The sequence below is a fragment of the Lepidochelys kempii genome, chromosome 12 (assembly GCF_965140285.1).
Source record: "Lepidochelys kempii isolate rLepKem1 chromosome 12, rLepKem1.hap1, whole genome shotgun sequence".
Lineage (NCBI taxonomy): Eukaryota > Metazoa > Chordata > Testudines > Cheloniidae > Lepidochelys > Lepidochelys kempii.
Genome location: NC_136391.1, coordinates 38,740,793 through 38,753,181, shown reverse-complemented (window position 1 = coordinate 38,753,181; position 12,389 = coordinate 38,740,793). Strand labels below are relative to the sequence as shown.

The 12,389-nt window shown below is 43.7% G+C and overlaps 1 protein-coding gene across 1 annotated transcript in view; it reads right to left on the bottom strand.

Annotated features, from left to right (window-relative positions):
• The window catches only part of ZNF469 (zinc finger protein 469), a 411,666-nt gene that overhangs the window by 340,049 nt on the left and 59,228 nt on the right, over positions 1-12,389 (bottom strand). The window contains exon 5 of the mRNA XM_078848136.1: positions 1,008-1,073. The gene's annotated coding sequence lies outside the window, so the exon portion shown is untranslated. The remainder of the gene's footprint in view (positions 1-1,007; positions 1,074-12,389) is intronic.

The window sequence follows — 12,389 nt, the reverse complement described above, 5'->3', positions numbered from 1 at the left end:
TTTATCAGTCAATATCACAAAGGAAAATAAAAAGAGCAATTTCTACTGCAACGATTAAAAAGCTACTCCACGGTAATTTTAATCTGAATCATGACCATGAGAGGGTCTATCAGGCCTTCCTGCCCCCTGGTGGAGGCATTGGTGCCCCCGACACCCTCTGCTCAAAGAAAACCCGCTCAGACCAGATTGCCAACAAGACAGTCCTCCAGGGGCATAGAAGGGCCTGGAGGAAACATTGACCAATCAAGAGCCAGCAGGACAGTTAAGAAGGCTCGCCTGCATCTCCCCAGGAGCAGACCTGGGGAAGAATGGAACAGAGAAGTTCATCAGTGCTAGGACAGAACCCCAAGGCTAGGTCAGGGCCTTGCCTCCAAACACTATAAGAAAGTGTTTGCATTTGAGATTTTGTTTCTTTATGCAAAGGCTCAGACAGCCAAATCATGAGTTGCTCGTCTCTCAACAACTGAATAACAAAATGACGCCGAGCTGATGGCATAGGGTCAGGGTGGCCAAAACTTACAGAGTAAGGTGGGGATGCCTGCAGTACCACATTTGGTCCCATAGGGTGGGGATTACAGAGCAACCCCACCTGCCACAATGACAAATTGGAACAAACTATTTAATAATAAAAGGGTTCCTGCTTAATGAACACAATAAAAAGCAAAATATAACACAAATAGGTTTGGCTGATGGTGTCTCTTTAATATACTAATAGGGTTTGTAGAATAACTGAATTCCTGCAATTGTCAGCTAGGAAGACAGATACACTGGCCACTTTATTGCAAATAAAGAATTGGGATCAAACCAATGGGCTCCGTTCACCTCTCTCACACCACGAACACAATGTCCATTGAAGTCAATAGGAATCCTTCCATTGATTGGATGGGCATTGGATCAGGTTCGAGGCCAGGAGTAATGCTGCTGAATTTGATGCAGATACACTGGGCTAAGTGAAAGCAGAATCAGTCCTGGCATTTTAATGTAAATAAAATGAAAGAAATAAATACCTGGTTCAGGACTTCTGGAGAAGACTTCATTCAGGATGGAATCAGTGCTTGGAATCAATATGCCACCTAAGACAGGAAAACAAAAAAAAAAGTGTGTGTGGGGGGGAAATAATTAAAAATAAAAAGTGACCAGCCCCGCTCTGCCAAACAACTTTCCATTGAACCATTTGTGATCAATGTTACCCATTTTTCAATAACATGTTGAATTATTCTTTAAATCAGGGAATCTGTTTCATAATGTGAAAAACAAAAAATCAAAAAACTATTTTTATAACAATGTGAAATACTCAGTTGCCCCCCCAATCTATGTTTTAAAACAAAAGTATGCATGTATGAAAGTGAGCAGCCTATTTGGAGTAAAATCCAAAGCTTTCTAAAAACTTTGCTTAAATATCAAACATTTTAATACTAATAAAAGTTTGGTTAATGTATAGATTTATTTATATCTCAAATTACATCTATCTATACATATAACAGATGGATCTCTTTTCAAGAACTTTTACCCCACTTTTATGATGCCTCTGCTCCTTCTGTGTCCTGCTGAAGCGAAGGAACCACAAGAAAGGCTGTTTCCATTTTATTTTTTAACATGGCCAACATCAGAAAATATCAGGAATATTGCAAGAGGAGTTGAAAGAAACATCCGGAACATCGGGGGCTTGAGTTTCATTTACAGTAAGGCCCCTCTCCATATTCTGGATGTGTAAGTGGGCGTAACTGTAATTTGCTCCTGGTTTTCCAGAATAGCCCCAGCAATACAAAGGGGCTGTAGTGTACCCGAAAAGGAAGGTCTGGATTCGTAACCCAAATGAATGTCTCACATTTTGTGCATTCCCCCACTGCTATTTTCATGCCTTTGTAAATAGTTCTTCGGGCCATCAGTTTCTCTCTGCTGGTCCCTAGCACCAAACGAAAGGCCCTGCATCTATCATGGGGGATGCCCTAATGTATCAATGTTTAGCAAGCCCAGTGTGGTCAACTCATGATTTTATCATGAATCTCACAATATTCAATACTTGTGGCACCTTAGAGACTAACAAATTTATTTGAGCATAAGCTTTCGTGAGCTACAGCTCGCTTCATCGGATGCATCTGACAATATTCAATGTGTTTCATAAATCCTGAGTGTCCGGAGGCATGTGATTAGTTGGAAATCTCAGCTTCATGAAAATAAATAAGTTTCCAAGGCTCATGGCTCCAGAGAAAAGCCTGCAAACATGAACCAAGGGCACCTCTAAAGGCTCAGAAGCCAAATAAAATAACCAAAAAAACTCCCCCACAAAAATTTATTTGTTAAAAAAAAAAAAAAAAACCTCATGATTTTTAGCTCCTGATTCGTGATTTTTACGTTGCTGTGGTTGGCAATACTGCAAATCCTTTTGACTCATGACATGCGCCAGGGGAATCCCTGTGTGTCACTCCCCCTCTGGGAGTGCTTCTGAAAACATGAGATGCCAGGTTTTGTGAAATGCCTGGAAGAGAACATGGCTTCCCATTCATTATGGCCATCAGAGAGATTTGTCAGTGTATCTATGGAAAGAAAAGGTTGTTGCACAATAAAGAACATGAAACCGCCTCTTAAAATATGGCAAATGTTTTTGAAATTGTGCAAAGAATTTTTAAAGATAAATATTTATGAGTTCTGATGAACTGCATCACCATGTTAATGAAATCAAGACTTAAGAAATGTGCTTGAACTGTTCTTTATCCAAGACGAATAAGACTTCAATGAAAATCTTACTATTCAAAGAGGCAATTTATATAATGTTCTGATGGCAGAGAGATTGCACATGGTGGTGAATCACATACAGATACATGGAGCTTTGAGTAACCCTTTGCTCTGCTGTGTGGAAAAATGCTAGCGAAATCACGTTGACTATTTCAGTTCTAGTTTTCCAGTCCTAATAGGGTGCATTCTTGCTAACTGTATACATGAGCAGATGGCACCTGGTCTCAGGTTAACCCCAGTGAACAAAGGGTTAACTTTAGCTCAGTTTCCCCTCTTCTAGGTGCCCAAGGGAAGGAATATTTGTCAGCTGCTTAAGACATAGATGTGGAGGAGTCACAAAGGCTGTAGGACACTGGGCTGGGGAAATTCCATTACTCCTTGTCTCAGGGACCTCCCTCCTGATTGCCTGTGTTTTGTGTCTCTTGAACCAGTCCAACAGCTCGCAATGACAAATACAGTATCAACCTCAAGGGTGGAGAGGCGAGAAGCACCGGGAAGCTTAATTCCTTAATGCTCCAATAAAAGCACTTTGAGATTTACAGATGGAAGATTCTGTAAGTGCAGAACAGCATCAAGTCCAATTTCCAGACAGTTGTTCCTAGATTCCAGGGCCAGGACTCTTCCCTAGACACCATGAGTGTCCCACCCAGTAAAAGATATTCCAGAAATTCAATATAAATGTCCTTTGGATTAAATTTCACTCCCCTAGTACAAATAAAACAGATAGGAAGCGGCTGCCTATGACTGTTACGATCTTCTTCTAAAACACCTGCACTTCAAAGAGACAACAACAGAAAATCTGCTCATCCCCAGAAAACACTTGTCGTCTTCTTACACACAGCACCCCACCTGCAATGTCTTTTAGCACCATCTGACAAACTGATACCCTTCATTAATAGATGCCCATCCATTCCTAAAATGGTTGATAAGCTCCTCACTGCTCACAGCCTAACATCCTGCAATGATCAGCTAGTACGATAAAAACTGCCTGGTAGCAAATTTGAACACAAATGGCTTTTTGGGATGTGGGTGGGACCTCGACAGACTGCACAGCTTCGAAATCCATTTCGCTAACAGGCAGAACCTCGCGAGAGTCAAACCTCCACCCAACCAACTGAAGCAAGATTTTGGTCAGCAGCTACTCACAGGAACGGATATATTATTCAATGGCACTACCAAAGCGGGTTTTGACGAATGGGGTGTTTTATACAGAAACAGGAAGCTGCTGCCTTTCGCAAACCCAATACTTCTTCGAAGATCAAAGAACCAAAAAAACCCATCATGCTTCGGAAGTATGTGGGAAAACAAGGCTGTCTTTACCCTTATAAAAAAAGAAATGTTGCAGTGTGTAGTATGCATTAAAGCATTGTAAAAGGAGGTCAGCAGAGAGAAGTGACACGACTGGCCTAAGGCTACAAATCAGGTCAGCGACAGAGCCAAAACAGCACCCAAATGTCTGGAATCCCAGAACCCTGCTCTACTCACTGAACCACACTGCCTGCCACACTTGACATTCCAGAATTGTTAACAACCAAGCGTCAATGCTACTGCATCACTCCCGCCTGCCGCTGGTTTCCAAGGGCCAAAACTGCAGTTATATATTTAAAAAAAAAAAAATACGATCATGTTTTGTTCCGGTTTTGGGTAGGGATTTGTTTTCATGTAACCAGATCCCCGTAAAACCTTTGTGCCAATGGAAAGTCCAGGTTAGGTAGGGAAGTCAAGGACTGGTTTACTTAGGAAGGAGATCCCACCATACTAGCAGTAGACACAAAAGGAGAGCTGGTTGGGAAATATTTGACTTAATCGTTTTTCATCGAACGTTGATGCATCAAAACCAAAACAGTGTCAGTCTCAATCTGTTTCCCAACTCGAAAAAGAGTTGAGGAAAAAGTTTTGAAATTGTCAAAATGAAACATGTTTGAAATGAAAAATTCCTATTTTCCAGTTCAAAATGACTGCTTCAAAATTTAACCGAGTTAGACTGCAACAAAGGTTTTAAAAAGGTCAAAAATCCAAACAAAGCATTTTGAAATTCTCTCAATAGGCCAGGCAACTGGGAAGGTGATGTGGCCAGCTAGGGTTTGAGCCAATTAAGCACATCCCAGCTGCAGCCTCTGCCAGTGACTCTCCCATGGAGCCCCCAGTGGAAATTAAAGCTGCTCTCTCCCATCAAAACCCACAGACATGCCCAAGCAGCGGTACATTACACCTGTGTCTGATCATCCTCCCGATATCCCAGGAAGCCCTTGATACTCGTATTTCTAGCAATGGGAATCCAAGAATCAACATCACCCCTTTCTCTAAAGTAAGTTTGGCATGTTTAATCCAGGGATATATGAAAAAAATTACACTGCCAAGAGTATTGTCTCTGCCGAAAGCTAAAAACTAGCTGATTGCCATGGTTATTGTGAGATGTTTATGTGGGGAATATTTTAATAGATATGCAAAACATGGAATATTATGTTCCAAAACTGCTGGAGATGAAGCAACCTGTTGGAGATGAAGTCACCGGACGCAGGTGGGATCTCTGCTAACTCACTCAAGAGTGAGATCAATCAAAATCTTTCAACCCAGCCCAGCCCTGGGTTTACAGTCTGGACCAGGTGCAGGCCTGAGCTTTTATAAAGACAAGAGAACCCCGAGAAATTATTCTGAATAGGGGACCTTCAGGGCTGAGCTGAAGTTAATCAAACAGTTTGATTATGAAAACAGCCAAAAAGCCTGGAACTGTATAAGAGGAAAAGGAAAGGCACAAGATGTTATCCATTACAGAGGAGAAACTCTGCTAGTCAGTGTCTCATGAAAAGCAGATCCCAGTTTCTGGATTGGACAAGCACTGTATGGCCTGAATGAAATATATTAGCCAGGAGCGTAACTTGTTAATAAGTATAGGCTATAGATTGAGTTTTACGTTTTTCTTTTACCTGTAACCTTCTGTTTCCTAACCTTTTTACTGGCTTTTATTTGAATCTTTTTCTCAAGCTTTGTTAAACAAACTTCCATTCGGGTTTCCTATAAGCTTGTCCGAGTGCCTTGTGTTGAACTGAGGTGAAGAGAGTAAACTGGACACACTGTTTCCACAGAAGCCTCAGATCAGTGCATGTTACGGGTGTCCAGAAGACAAGGAACTGGGCACTCGACTGTAACGAGATGAGGTCTACACAGGGACAGAGCAGGGCATGCAGAGCTGAGAGTGGAGCGCTTGCGTTGCTTTCAGCTGGTTGCTTTCCGAGAATCTCCTCTGATGGGCACAGACTAGACTCCCTCAGGCTGCAAGGAGGTGGGATAAATTCCCCCCAGACACCTCTGGTAAACCTGAAAAGTATTGGGAACACCACCTGCTACCCCCAATAGGTGAACCTCTGAAAGCAGCCCTGTGGTGACAAAAGCATTTGGGCCACAGCCCAGGGGGGTTCTGCCTAGCTGCACGGCCTTTGAAATCATGGACACAGGCAGACAAAGAAAAGTCACGCTATGGTGACATTTTTACCACCGTGACAAACCTACAGCCCTCGCCATCACCTCTCTTAGGATGCAATCACGTGATTCTCCCATTCTCAGACTGAGCCCTGGGCCGGAGCCCCTTGTAATTAACCATGGTTACCTCAACAGGTCTGACTTAAGAACAAAGGAACAGTCATACTGGGTCAGACCGAAGGTCCATCTAGCCCAGTATCCTATCTTCCAACAGTGGTCAATGCCAGGTGCCAGAGGGCATGAACAGAACAGGTAATCATCAAGTGATCCATTCCCTGTCGCTCATTCCCAGCTTCTGGCAAACAGAGGCTAGGGACACCATCCCAGCCCAACCTGGGTATTAGCCATTGATGGACCTACCCTCCATGAATTTATCTAGCTCTTTTTTGAACCCTGTTATAGTCTTGGCCTTCACAACAACCTATGGCAAAGAGTTCCACAGGTTGACAGCGCGTTGTGTGAAGAAATACTTCCTTTTGTTTGTTTTAAACCTGCTGCCTGTGACCCCTAGTTCTTGTGTTATGTAAAGGAGTAAACAACACTTCCTTATTTACTTTCTCCACACCAGTCATGTTTACAGACTTATCTCCAGCATCTGTAGCTCTGTTTTCTCCTGGAGCAGTGACAGAGGTAAGCAGTGGCCAGGCACCTCCTTAAAGCAAATGTTATTTATTTAGAACAAAAGAGTTTCTGTGAAGACAAATCTTAAAAACAATAAACCTATCTGCATGCATGCCTGCCAGCTCCGTCAAACACCCTCTTTTATGCCTACGGACATAAAAGTAGGCACCAAATTTACAAAAAAAACCTGTTTTTTTCACACACCTGCTCCAACTTTATTTCCAACAGTTTTCACCTTAGTGCTTCTTGTGGCATCAGAATAGGACAAAGAAAACATTTACCCAGTGGTAGCAACCAATGCTCACCTGCTACAATATATCTGAAGGACAAAAAACTCCCAGATGAGAACACCACTCAACAGCCCGGCAGAGATCTCTGCCTATTTGAAAGCAGATCATTAAGCAGTTAAATCTGATTTCCTGTGTTTTGCAGGGACTTTTCTATTTTTCCCATTTGCATCAATTTTATGTCCACATTTTTGTTTTTATTGTACATTTCACCCCACCTCCCCCACCCAGTATCCTTTCCAGAGATCGTAATCTCCCTGTATTAGCTAATTGTCTCAAAAGTCAAACAAAGAGCATTTCTAAGCTTCACCATTGCATGTGAAGGGTGCATCACTTTAAATTAACAACTTGAAATTAACAAGCTAGTAAAACTTAGTATGACCTGGCCTTACAGAAAACAATGATCCGCTTTTCTTTTTTGTTGTTGCTAGCATGGTAAAGGAGTAGCGAACAGAGAGACATTTAAGTATCGAATGTTCCATTTCAATTCTCATCTCTAAGAAAAAACTCCTTTCCTAAAAGGGCGCTTCCTAGAGCCAAGTTTTTACTGAATGGTCAACAGCATAATTACATGTGAACTAGGCTGCCCACAAAAGCTCAATCTTCATACAAACTGCTGCACCTTTTGCAGCAGAAAAGCCTTTGTGGCGAGTATCAGGGAAAAAGTCTATTAAAATCCCATTTCAACAGAATCATTTTGTGACTTCTCAGCTGCAGAGTCCATTAAAATGACATTCTGATACTTCCATCTCACCGTCGAGATTGCATTCCTAGGTCGTTATGGAAAATGGATGCTAATATGTTACAGTTGGACCTTAATCTTATCAAATTTGGTCTGCACATTTCTTTCATGCTCTCTAATGTAAAGCCGAATGAAGCCGAATGAAAGCAAGCCGTTTAGACTCTGGACACACTGCAGATGTACAATGTACACTGTAGTGAGACAGTTGCCTCACACCAGGAAGAGGAAGGTTTAAAGCAGGCCAGAGGGAGCCTGCGTAGAACCCTCCAATTAGAGGAGAGCTCACTAAGCGAGCCAATCTGGAGGTGGTTTGTTGCAGCAGCCAGTCAGGGCCAGCAGGGGCCATATATAAAGGGCTGCTCAACAGAGCAGAGGGCAGTCTCTCCCTGGCCTGCTGTGCCCAGAAGAGGACGCCACGGTCCGGGGAGCGACGTGGGTCCCAGAGTGGTGGGGACAGCCAAACAGGAGTAACAGCGAGAGAGACATCACCGGAGGAGGGAGCCCTGCAGAAGGACTTGAGCTAATCCCAGAATGGCCAGCAGGAGGCACCACGGCGGTGAGTCTCGCACCGCTACACCGAAAGAATGTTTGGGAGGTAAAGTCTCGCCACTGTCTGTGCTCTACAGAGTCTCACTCTTAGGGCCAGGCGGGATTTTCTCCTGTACGTTATGGGTTCAGGTTCCGGAAATCAAGCGTCTCGGAATAAATGCACTGTGCTACTGAGGTTTTTAACGTCTATTCTCACAGCCAGCCCAAACCCTCTAACACACAGGCTCAGACATTCTACTCTTGTTCCCTCCTACTTCCCTTGTTCCCTTTTAATAATACTCTCCACTTCTACCCACTTCCCCCCAGTCATCTCTAAGTACGTTAGAATTTAATGATTTAGGCTGCCCAGTGCCTGGGAGGTACATATTATTGTTCCCACTTTATGGATGGGGAAACTGAAGCTCAGACTGGGGAAACAATTTACTTTCACAGTCAATGGTAGAGCGAGGAGCAGGACTGAGGGGTGAGATCCTGGCCCTACTGACACCAGTGGAAGTTTGGCTGTTCATTTCCACAGAGGCAAAAACTCACTTGAGCTCTCTGAGTACCCAACCCTGTGCATCAGCTCTGAGATCATCCTTCCTCCCTGGGCACCATCCTCAAAGATGGGGATTTTGTTTTCTCTAGAGAGTCTGAGTTTAAGGCCCGATCATCTAGTCTGACCTCCTGCATATGACCAGCCAGCACCTGCACACTAAACCCAACAATGGAAACAAGACCAAAGTAAATGAGAGCGTACCAGGAAGTGAATGTTGTTCTGAAGGAAACACGTGCCCTCTAGTTATCAAATTGGTATGGGTTTAGTGAAAAATTCATATAAGAACCGCCATACTGGGTCAGACCAAAGGTCCATCTAGCTCAGTACCCTGTCTTCCAACAGGGGCCAGTGCTAGGTGCCCCAGCGGGAATGAACAGAACGGGTAATCGTCAAGTGATCCATCCCGTCACCCATTCCCGGCTTCTGGCAAACAGAGGCTAGGGACACCATTACAGCGGCTGCCGCTAGGGACACAATAACACATTGAAAAAGGCCCAATCTTTCTTATACTCTGAGGAAACTTTAGAGAAAGGGGAACTTGAGACACGATACCATAGGCAGCTTGAATGTGTGCATGGTTTGAGGTAGCTAGGGAGAGCTTTGCCATGGTTTCCTATGAAAAAACAATTGCTTCCACTTGCAGTGTTAGTGTTCTCCAGCTGCTAGACTGCACAAGATCAGGGAGCTAGCATCCTGTACTTTTAAAAGGAAACACTGAAGGATTGGGAAATAACTGCATCAGGTGACTTTAATTAAGCAAGACTTTGATGGATTAAAATTGACACCAGCTACTTTCCAGAAAACCATAAGGAAGGTTTGCAAAGATGCCCTGGGGCCAACAGAGGAACCTTAAACAGAAAGAACTTTGGGGCAGGTTTTTAAAGGTATTTAGATGCATCTAGATGCCAGTTAGGATTTTCAGAAGTGCCTAACTCCCATGGGGAGCCCTTACTCCAGTTAGGCGTGTGGCTTCCACTTTGGTGTGTGGTTGTATTGTCTGAAAATTAAGGATCCCTATAAGAATGTACAACTGTAAAAGGTCAGCCTAGAGCACTTTTACTGCGTTGAGATGGACAGCCTGAAATAATTCATTAAACTATTCATTTATAACTGATCAAGGGGTTTCACTTCAGTGCAGTCAGAAACAAGGGCAGCTACAAAAACCGGCGTGGAAGCTGGAGCCATGCTAATAAAAAGAGTGAATTCATAAAATACTTACCTCTTCTGGGATCTGTTCCAAACCCCATTAAAAATTAATGGGACCCTTTCCATTCGCTTGGATGAGGTTCGGATCATGCCCATAGAGCACTTATCAGCCATAGACCTCACAGATTTTACAAAAAGAGAGATGGTCATTTCAGTCCCATTTTGTATTTGGGGAACCTGAGGCACTGACAGCTGATGTGACCTGTTTAAGGTCACACAGCAGATCATCGACAGAACTGGGAAGAAAACTCAGACTTCCTAGCTCCCAGTCCAGTGCCTTATTTCATGGATCACGCTGTCTCCCAACCACAAGAGAGAGAGTGGGAAACAGGAGTGGGCAAGTCAACCAAGTTTCACACATGTGACACAGATAGTGTATTTTGTTCAGTATCCACCTGTCTTCACTAGGAGCAATAGTGGGTTTGGTGGTATTTTTGTTTTGTTTTATTGCTATACAAAATGGACAACTGTTAGTGAAAGAAAGCGGACCCTCTCCAGAGCGACAGCAAAGAAGCAGAAGGTAAGTGTGGTACATAGCAGAGACATTACATAATTATTTAAGTTTAAGAAAGCTGTTGTCCTAAATCAGATTTACAGGGACACAAGATTGGGAAAACAAAGAGGATAAATATCGGCATCTGGCAATGATAAAACTTGGAGGCTCACCAAGTCCACCTGCCAATATTTGAAAGCTAAAGAGAGACATGTGGGGAGAAAAATACAGACACCTTTAAACCACATCAAAACACATAGGATTCGGAGAGTTTCTTGCAGGAACAGAGTGGAAAAATTATAACTATTTTGCTAATAAAGTAGGGAATATTCCTCTGAAATAGGGTCACAATTGGCTATGTGATGAGAATTCACAGCTCCAGGGCCAAAGGATTGGCACCAAACAGTGCTTTCAGACAATAGCTAATGGAGAAATTGGAGAAGTTTAGCAAACCTAAAAGTTACTCAATTTGGATGCAATAACCTGGGAAGCGTCCAGCAAGATAGTGTTCCTTAAATAAACAGAAGATTAAAAAATACACACATACACCAGGTTTCAGAGTAGCAGCCGGGATAGTCTGTATCCACAAAAAGAAAGGAGGACTTGAGCATATGCTCAAATAAATTGGTTAGTTTCTAAGGCGCCACAAGTACTCCTTTTCTTTTTACGCATACACCAGTAAATTGCAGACCAGTTAGCTAAATATCAGACAAGGGTATGGACTAAGCATAGGAGTGGAAGCCAGGGTCTATAGATGTCAAATCCCACTCTCAGAAGGACTCTTCACATGACCTTCAGTAGATCCTTTACCCTCTCGCCTTAGCTCCCCCATAGGGCACATCTGTAAAATGGGGGGGGGGTAATAAATACCCCCATAACCTTCAATATCGTGCTAGGCTCTGAGGTTTATTTTACTGCCTACATAAACACACAGGGGTTCTTGTGGGCTGTTAAACAATTGCCATGCTACACCCCAGAGCAGGCTGCAATGTTCTCTGTAAACGTCTTTGGTGTCAAAAAGTTGAGTTACATAGCTGGGAATATGTCCGAAGTTCCATGCTGCAGGTTAATGTAAGAAGTGCCAGGCCACAAAATAGATGGTAAATTTGCTTTTTGAGTTAGGAGTTAGCCCCCAGGTGGCTTGAACAGTTGGTCAGCCTGCTGGCACTAATACAAGACATCCCAGAAGGCCCATCCAGCCCAGATGTGTCTCATTTATATATGCTAGGGAGTTATTAACTGTGAGAAACAAGATCACCATCTCAGCTAGCCTCAGTGGCACCAGCATGCCAGCTTGCGCAGAATCCCTTCCCTCCGGAGCAGCACACAGCCCAGCTCTTGCAGTCAGCCAAGCACACCGCCAAGAGGAGAAAGCCAGGCACTACTCTGTCACCTCCATTCAGCTCTTGTGCTCTTAACTGACCCCAGCAGATTCCCTCACTGACTAGCTCTCCCAGGGACAGGTGACTTGCTCCCATTGCTAGGCCTGGATTTCAGAGCTTCTGAGCATGCACACTTTCCATTGGGAGAGATTCCATATGCAGCCCTATACTCTGCTCTAGCGACACATGGGGACCAGGAAGATGCCTCAGGGGGCTGGAGAGAGTTTCTGCTGGTGCAGACGCTGCGTGGGCATGGGGTACATGTTGCTACCGAGATTCTAGGCTGTGACGCAGCCTCCAGCCAGCCCTCAAGAGGCTGCCATAAATTAGACGAACATCGAGCAGTGGGTTAATT